At 40.0% G+C, this 9,246-nt stretch overlaps 1 pseudogene; it reads right to left on the bottom strand.

Moving 5' to 3' along the window:
* Window positions 1-2,142: 2,142 nt before the first annotated feature.
* LOC102481897 (E3 ubiquitin-protein ligase NEDD4-like) lies at window positions 2,143-4,788 on the bottom strand (annotated as a pseudogene).
* Window positions 4,789-9,246: the final 4,458 nt, after the last annotated feature.

The following is a 9,246-nucleotide window of genomic DNA, read 5'->3' as shown; positions in this document are numbered from 1 at the left end:
CAAAACCCGGAAGAAACCAAGATGTTTTTCAGTAAGTGAATGGGTAGATAAACTTTAACACTAAAGCAAAATGAGTTATTAAGCCATAAGAAGATGTGGTTGAAACTTTATTACATATTACTAAGTAAATGGAGTCAATCAGAAAGGCTATATACTGTATGATTTTAATTGTACTGTAGTCTAGAAAAGGCAAAACTATGGAAACAATACAAAAGCTTCATAGTTACCAGAGGTTAGTGGGAGGATGGGATGAATAGGCAGGGGCACTGAGGATTTTTAGGGCATGGAAACTACTCTCTATGATGCCTTAATGTTGGATATATATCATTAAACATTTGTCCAAACCACAGGACTTCTGACACTTGGAGTGATCCCTCATGTAAACTACCATCTATGAGTGATAATGATGTGCTTTGCAGGTTCACTGGTTGTAATTAATGTACAGGGAACTGGATAGTGGGGAATGTTGTCTATGTGTGGGAATGGAGGTAGATGAGAACTCTGTACTTTTTACTGAGTTTTGCTGTGAACCTAAAATTACCCTACAAAAAAATTAATTTATTATTATTAATAATAAAGTGTCAGTTTGACTCTTACAAGAAATATATGAGTAATTCCCAAATGTCATAAAATATTCACTCAATATTCAAAAGGTCCTTTGTGCCTGATGAGTTTATTATTGTTTTTTATAGTTTACTTGAGTGAAGTGCTATGTAAGTTTCATATATTGGTACTCATTGATTTTTATCAAGTCTCTTGTAAGGCAAAGATTATGCCCTCTCTCTTACTTTTTCCTTAGTATTTTTTTTTTGTGATAACAAATTTAATACAAATTATTCATTATAATTATTCTTTGATTACTTGAAACAAGCTATTTGGCTTCTGTGTTTTCTTACTAAAGAGATACTAAAAATATAAAAATACAACTGCAGAAATTAGCTTAATCTGTAAACATAAACCATGTAAATATATATTTACTAAATAATTGTGCAAGTATAAAGAATGACTAGTAGAGGCAAATACATTTCACTTAGTTCTTCAGGGCATATTTAGAAATACTGCTTTGTGGAGCTTTAGTTTAATGTTTGAAGGAATTCTTCTAACTACACTAAAGTATGTAAAAGTGATGACTATATCAATTCATGTATGGATATATAGGGAAGAGAAAGCCTTTAATACTATTCACCCATTGCAAATAGGAATTTGTTTCACATGTCTTATGAACCACCTTATTTAGTAAAACTGCTTTTAGCAAAAGCCAAACACTTTCAAAGAGAAGTAAACAATTTTTTGCAAGTGATTCAATTGACTAAAAATATGAGGGGGGCCAGCAGGTGATGAGGAGGTTCAGGCAGCTGGATCCCACATAACTGACTCTGGTTTGAGTTCCAGACCCAGTGGCTTGAAAATCACACTGGGTGCATGTACATGCATGTCCAAAATCCTGAGAAGAGCACGAAGGGCAGGGAACTGTGTGGCCATACTCCGTGGAGGGTGATTTTTCACTTTCCCTCTCTGTCTGTCTCTGGTGAACACATGCAGCCTAGAGAGAGAGTGGAAAAAAAAAAGGTGGGGGAGCTTTAAAAAGCTCAAAAAGTGAAAATAAAGTATGTACTCATTTTGGTGCAAAAATCCCCCCATGCATAATTATTTTTCTTAATACACATTTTCTGTGAACTTTTTGAAGATACCTTATATAGGTAACACATCTTCCAAGGTGTTTTTTTTTTTTTTTTAATGTGGGCAGTAGTAAAGTGCATTAGGCAAGTCTACAAAATAATAAACAGCTGCAAGTAGCACAAAAGATTGTAGTTAACTCAACATTACAGTATTTCCCCCCCAAATTTCAGTTTTCCTTCTCAAAAAGCATCAAACTTTTCACTCATAACACTTATCAAAAATATTTCACAGTTATAATTTCAGTAGTTTAAGAAAGATCTGCCTGGCAAATATTATAAAAAGGTAACAGTGAAGGATACAACTCACTATTTCAGGCACATAGGTCTTGTATCCTGTGGTGTGAACACAATGAACAACTTCGTCAAGGCACATGCCATTTAAAAGTGACTGAAAGAATGGTAAGTTGTCATCCTACGTCTCTTCTAATACTTTTAGAGGATTATATCCAATATCTGGGAAGAATTAGTGGCCAGGTTTTAGTAGTTCCCTGGACAATTTTAAGTCAAGATTTTGCTTGTTACATGGTGGCAGTGAAACAGCGAAGATTGGTACTTGTGACTTAACGCCATCAAAACCCTGAGTGTTTTCTCTTGCCATCTGAAGTTTATCCCATAATTCTTCAAATGATTCATAGGGTGGCAAGTCCAAGTGATTAAAGAAGGGTACCCCACTGTTCAGCTGTAAATGACTGGGGTCCGTTGGAGCCATATAGTTCAGCAAATCCATTCATAGGCACATGAGATGTGCCGTTGACAGGCTAAAGTAACCTTATCCTTTTTCTGAATCCATCATTAAAACAGCCTTCCAAAACCACTGTATAACCTGATGATTTACACTGTAGCCATTTTTATATTTTGTGTGTTCTCTCCATTTGTTCACACCCATGTCTCCCAATCCACACATAAGAAGCTCTAGTTCATTTTCATTGAAAATTTTGATGAGATCTTGTGGTATTAGTTAAAAAAATCCCTCTTTAAGTCATTTGCTTCTGGATTCGGTTTACAAATCACCATTGTATTACAAGATAAATATATTTCTTTTTGTTTTTATTGGTGACAACTATTTCTGATCCACCATTTTTCAACTCATGTTGATGTGTCTGTCCAAAAAACTCTTCATCTATGATGAATCTGAGGCCCAATTCTTTTGGATCATTTTCAAGTATCCATCTTAGTGAATTGTAATATTTGCTATCCACTGATTGCATATCATGAAGCGTTACTGGTTTGTGTAGCATCATCTTATAAAATGGGCAGATGAAAAAACCATCCAATAGTTTGCCATGATAAACTGCCATTCTAGCTACTCGACCAATGAACTTGAAGTAAGAGAGGTGATCTTCATTACACAATCCTGAGTTCGGATTGATCTGTAGGGTATAATTACCCATAGCAGAATATTCAAACAACTCATAATAAGGGTTAAACATTTCCTTCGAGATCAGGAAGAACATTTCTCTGGCGACTCCTCCATAATCTAACCCCTTTTCACCATCAAACTCAATCCATAGCCGAGCCTTGAGAAAGTCTGCTCTCTTGACTCCCATAATTCTCTGGTAAGAGTCCTCAAGAACAGTAGCACGGCGAAGTTTCATTTCAAATTTGTTTGGAATGTCATTCTGCTTCTTCAGCTTTCTTCAGAACTCATACTTTCTTTTGTAATCTCTGGAGTAGGGCACTGCTGGTCCAGTTATTGCGACATTCTGCAACCAAGGGTCTTCCCATTGTGTTCTTTTTATATTGTAGTTTATGTAGAAGATTCTTCCACCTGTGTGAGTCATCTCTTCCCATCCTGGAGATAGAGATCCTAGATCATTAGAAGTGGTGTCTTTCCTCTCATATGAGTTGGAATCTTCAATCTCAGATCTTCCCAGGTGGTGGTTTTGGTGTTGTGGTCAATAAAGAAAGGCCTCCCATTTGGTGCATGCCAGACTTCCCAGCTTTTAGAAAGGAATCCTTGCTCAAGTTCAGCTGGCTGGGTCACCTGCTGTGCCGAGCCACCTGAGGGGACCTGTGGTTGAGGGCTTACAGACGAGCTCTGGCTGGGTGGCAGCTGACTGGTCTCCACTGGGACCTGCACATTGGGCTTTGTCTAGGTAGTAGTTCTGGAATTGTGATCTACATAATATGATCTTCCTCTTTTGTCTTGTTTTTCTTCCCAACCTGGTGGTAATCCAGATGAAGTAGGCAAAAGCACAGGAAATATAGGCTGTTCCTCAAAAGCATAGGCTTGTAAGCTGCCTCTTCTGCTGGAATGATTTGAGCTGGATACTGGCTGGCTGGTGGCTGGGTTTCCACAAGTGGTGAATCTGATATTCACTTCCTCTGCAAGATGGGCCTGAACATCCAAGCTACTTGGTGGAGGATATGGGAAGGCCTGATTGCCATACATGCTGGCTTCGTCTTCTCTTATAACTTCCCATTTCTCGGAAGACTCTCGGTTGTCAACACTTTCTGTTTCTATGGATATTTGTCGCCTAGTGGTAAATGCACGTAGTGCTTGTAGCTGCATGTTATCATCCTCAGCCTCTGTTAGGTTGTTCTGAGTGGGGAGGGTCTTTTCCATTGTGTCCTCCTAGATTTGTGGTTTATGTAGTAGGTCCTTCCAAGGACATCCTGCCTCTCTTCCTGGAGGTAGAGGAGAAGGTTCTTGTGGCTGCAAGTGGCAAGCAGCATCTGGTTGGTCCAAAACAACCCAGCCAGGTTCAAATTCCTCAGCCTGTTTTGCGTTATCTTTTTCTGAGCTACTGGTTTTAGGTAAATAAGTCATTTTTAATCGCAGATAACCTTTAACTCTTGATTTGTGACTTCTTGGGTGAAGAACAAAATCTGGCAAAGGATAAAGAGGGACATCCCCTTGACCTAGGAAATCATCTCTTTTCAATTGATTGTCATCAAACACTTCGAAAGGCAGCCGGTAGTGCTGAGGATGGACTCTAAATAATATTTCTTCATTCTACTGTGGATTCAAAGTCTTTTTAATGGTTTTGGTTTGCACACTTGTAAGAACTCCATTCATTGGATCATACAATGTCGCTCTCCCGTAAGGATCACTAGCTCCCAAGATATCCTTCTTTGCAAGGCCTATTCGAGCTATAACATTCACTCTCACAATACATCCTCTGGGAGCTGGGAGCCGGAACACCTCCACCACGTGCAAGTAGCCACTAATGAACGCTTCCAGCAAACTAGACACACTCGCCCCCCGCCCAGGGCCATCAGCTGTAGTGAGGAGGAGGAGAAAAGGCAGGAGGTGGGGAGAGAAGGAGAAAGAGGGGGAAGCACTGCCCCAGTGGTGATTATTTATTTGTTGAATTAATATAGTGGTTAAGGAAAATTTCCCCTCATTAAATATTAATTACCAAGAAATAGAGTTGCATAAACTTTATTATAAGAAAAGACAAGAATGATTTCAAGTGATAGGAAAGACAAGAACTATTATATTTTAAGTTATAAGAGAGACAATAACTAGCTCAAGAAAGACAGGATACATTTTTTATTTTGTTCTCATTTACTAGTTTTCAGAATAATATGACTGCTTCCCTGGCAAAGGCGTTAATGATGTAAGAGGTTACACAATCAAACTGTTGGTGAAAATATCACTAAATTGCTATCCGTGTCCATGATTGGTTGTGTTATACCTTGGTTCTTATTCTTATTTTCTATTTTAATGAAGGTAAAGGGCAATTTTTAAGCTATCAAAATCATTTATATTGTGATCTGCATCTCCTAATTTTTTTTTCTTTTGAGAGGTTTTCACTATAGAGCACGTGTGCTTGCCAGACAGACAGAGAGAGACATAGAGACATAAAGTGAGAAATCACCCCCCAGGGGGGATGGTCACGCCGCAATCCCTTCTTCTCCATTCTCCTCTTGGGATCTTGGGCATGCATGCACATGCGCCCGGCCTGAGTTTTAAGCCACCGGGTCTGGGATTCGAATTGTAGTCGACCACGTGGGAGTCCAGCGACATAGCCATTATGCTAACTGCTGGTTCCCTGCATCTCCTAATTTTTAAGCCTTAGGCACTAAATGTCCTGAAGTGCCTTCCATATATTACACATGAGTGAAGTGGACCCGGTAAAGACTGGCCAGTGAAAGGGCCTCACGTAGGTTGTACCTGAGGGTGGAACAGTTACTCAGCCCTGGCTATCTTGCCCTGTAGGGAGTGGTAGTATGGGGAAACAGGATGCCAAATCTTAAAGAGGAGATGGTAATCTGAACTTTTATGGTATCTCCCACTTTTTAAAGGTCATCAAATAACACAAAACATTAAAATCATACCATGCAGGCCAAACAAAACACATTTACAAATTACCCAATTTTATGGCCTGCTGTCACACATTTTGATTTTAGATTTTGATATAAGGTGTGTATATTCACCAGACAGAAACAAAGAAAGAGAGAAAGTGAGATATCATGCCGCAGGGGGGTTGGACAAGCCACAGTCCCTTCTCCTCTAGTCTCCTTTCAGGATTTTGGGCACATGTTGCACACAGGCCTGGCATGATTTTCAAGCCACTGAGTTTGGGACTCAAGCTGTGCATCTGGCAATGTAGATTCCAGCGCCTTCACCTCCATGGTACTTGCTGGGCCTCTGGCACATATTTTTGCTCTAAGTAATTTAATGAATCAATGCCATTTCTGTGATCTTCTATCTTTTCCTTTGGAAGTTGAGAGCTCATGTGCTCTACTCCCTATTTTCCAGTCTTGCTCTCTGCTTCAGATCATCACCAATGCCTTAGAAACAGCTGGTCTGGGAGCCAGCAGGTGGCATGGTGGTTGAGGGGCTAGACTGCCACATGACCAACCATGGTTTGCATCCTGGACCTGGCAGAATGATTTCTCACTTTCCCTGTCCTTCTCTTTGGTAAGCACATGTGCTCTATAGTAAAAATTTAAAAACAATAATAATAACAAATACAATTAAATAATTTTTAAAGAAGAGTTGATCTGACCCAGATATTTCACCTTGGTAGGACCCTGGAGTTCAGAGGGGATAAATACATTGCAAATAGCCCACTGCTTTGTGGATAATCCTAACCTTAAGTCTAGGTCTGATGGGCATGCCATGCACTTTCCAGTGTGTATGCAGCCTCTTGTTAGTAAAACAGTAGTCCAGCAGCATGCTCTAGGGGCCTACACTTTCCTAGGCTCTGGCTTTCCATGACTTGCCCCCTTGCTTGGAAGCAGAAACTGAAAAAGAGAACTACTATTGACCTAGAAACTACAATGCATGGGCCCTCTCCTATGTTCATTATCTCAGGGGACTTTGAAGACCCTTCATGATTGCTACCTTAATAATTAATTACCACATAAAATTCCAGGATGTGAATACTATGATCTTTTTGAACAGATGAAGAATCTGAAGATGAGAGATTTAATGAGCTTTCTCTGAGCCAACACAGTCACTAAGTAACAAACTCAGATCTGTGACCCTCAATCCTGTGTTGTTTCCAGAACTTCATACTGCCTCCTGTCTCCAAGGTCCAATGACACCCAATGTCATTTTCTTAATTTCTACAACACTGTAACCTGAGCCAGATGGCTTAGGGAGTGGTGCTGCTTTCCTAGAGGACAGCCAAGGACCATAGCAGCGTGACGCCTTGCAGGTTTCTCTCCAGTCACTGCTACTACTCTTTTTCTTCCACTTCAGATTAGCCTTCTGGAACTCAGTTTATACTCAGAGTAAATTCACTGCCTAAGTTATGGCCTGGCAGGAAACGGATCAAACGTTCAAATGGAATAATTGAATTTTATGAAGGGAACCTTACATAGGCTTGGGCTATGTTAAGAAAATCTTTCAAACTATGGTGTAGCACCCAATGGCTGGCAACAGCAGGGAGCAGTTACTGCTGCCCAACAACAACTGTGGCCTTGGAAGAAGAATATAGCCACTGCTGCCTTATAGCCTGGCAAGGGAATGGTGAGGAGTTGGGGAACAAAAACTATGACACGCACCTTTCACTATTAAAATAAGAAAGAGATAAAGGTAGAGAGTGGAACTAGAGATGGAAACAAAGAATGTTTTTATTATTTCTCCTGCTTTACTAAAAGCTGCCGCCACCTAAGCAGGCATGAACCCTGTTAGAGGGCACCTCTGTCTGAAGGATCAGATGCCACCCTCTCATTCCCAGCTTCATTGCCGTCTCCTTGGCTAGAATCCCAGCCAGCTTGCATCCAGACACACCTTCAGCTCTGCACTGGCAGACATGAGAGTCTCCACCATCTGGGTCAGTCAACCAGCATTTTTGAATTCATACTGTAGGATTTTTTAGTAGGAAAGTCATCTTCTTTCCCAAGCATATCTGCACTCTTAGTATCTCTACTATTCTGCTCTTCCCAGTGACCTTACCTGTGTTTTCACTTCATTTGCTCTCTCTGTCCTTCTCTTTCATTGAACCCCTAGGAATATTTCTTCCACTATCTCCTCTGCCTCCAGGCCCAGAGTGCTAGCAAATCAAGTTATTTTCATTTTATGAATATGCATATACAAAACCTGAGATATTTTCTGAGAGAAATCACAGAAAATGTGCTGTTATTTCTGCCAATGGGTAGAAGCATAGCTGAATTACACCACGAGCTAGCTAGTTTTGTGCTCTCAGAACACATTTTACCTTTTTGGGAAGTAGAACTCCTTTTTCAGTGTGCTGTTTAGACAAATAACTTTCCATTTTCCGAATGAACAGGAAAAGGTTTTTTTTGTTTGTTTTATTTTAACCCTCTTTCAAAATAATTAGCAACAATGATGTACAACTACTTCCCATAGAGGCATATGTTAGGTACATTGCTTCAGAATTCCTTATTTCTTGGGACCAGCAGTTAGTGTAATGGCTATGTCGCTGAACTCCCATGTAGTCGACCACGGTTTGAGTCCCAGACCCGGTGGCTTAAACTCACACGGGGCGTGTGTGTGTATGTGCATGCCCAAGATCCCGAGAGGAGAATGGAAGAGAAGGGATTGTGGTGTGACCATTCTCCTTGGGGAGTGATTTCTTGCTTTCTGTCTCTCTGTCTCTCTGGCGAGTGCACGCACCCTATACAAAAACCTCTCAGAAAAAAAAAAAAAAAGAATTCCTCCTCTTGTTAGGTCTTCTCTAGTGCAATCAGTAAAAATGTTACAATTTGATACTTTTGGGATTTGTCATAGCCTATTTTTTTTTCACTTAATATTGTACAATAGCACACAAAAGAGCTTTTCCGATCTGTAATACACAGCATGGTACAGATAGGAGCAAATGAAAAAGACAGACCAAGAGCAAAGGGCCAGTTTCACTACAAAAATGGAAGGTTATGCCAATTGAGCCTTCTGGCAACTTAGGCTGATATTAAATTAGTCTGTCAGGTGCTGAGTATTCCACCATAAATGTTGATGGGATCTTACTAGTTGATAATTTTGTTGAGTTTGACAATACCCTTCCTGATTTTTTTTTTCTAAATGTTCTATCAATTGTTGAGGTGGAGGGTAATGACATCTACAGGCATACTTATGAATTTGTCTACTTTTCTTTTCAATCACATCATATTTTGTAGTTTTGTCATTTGATGTGTACCCATTTGGGATTTC

The sequence above is a fragment of the Tupaia chinensis genome, unplaced genomic scaffold (assembly GCF_000334495.1).
Source record: "Tupaia chinensis unplaced genomic scaffold, TupChi_1.0 Scaffold000682_1, whole genome shotgun sequence".
NCBI classification, from domain to species: Eukaryota; Metazoa; Chordata; class Mammalia; order Scandentia; family Tupaiidae; genus Tupaia; species Tupaia belangeri.
This window is presented reverse-complemented; position numbering and strand designations above follow the sequence as displayed.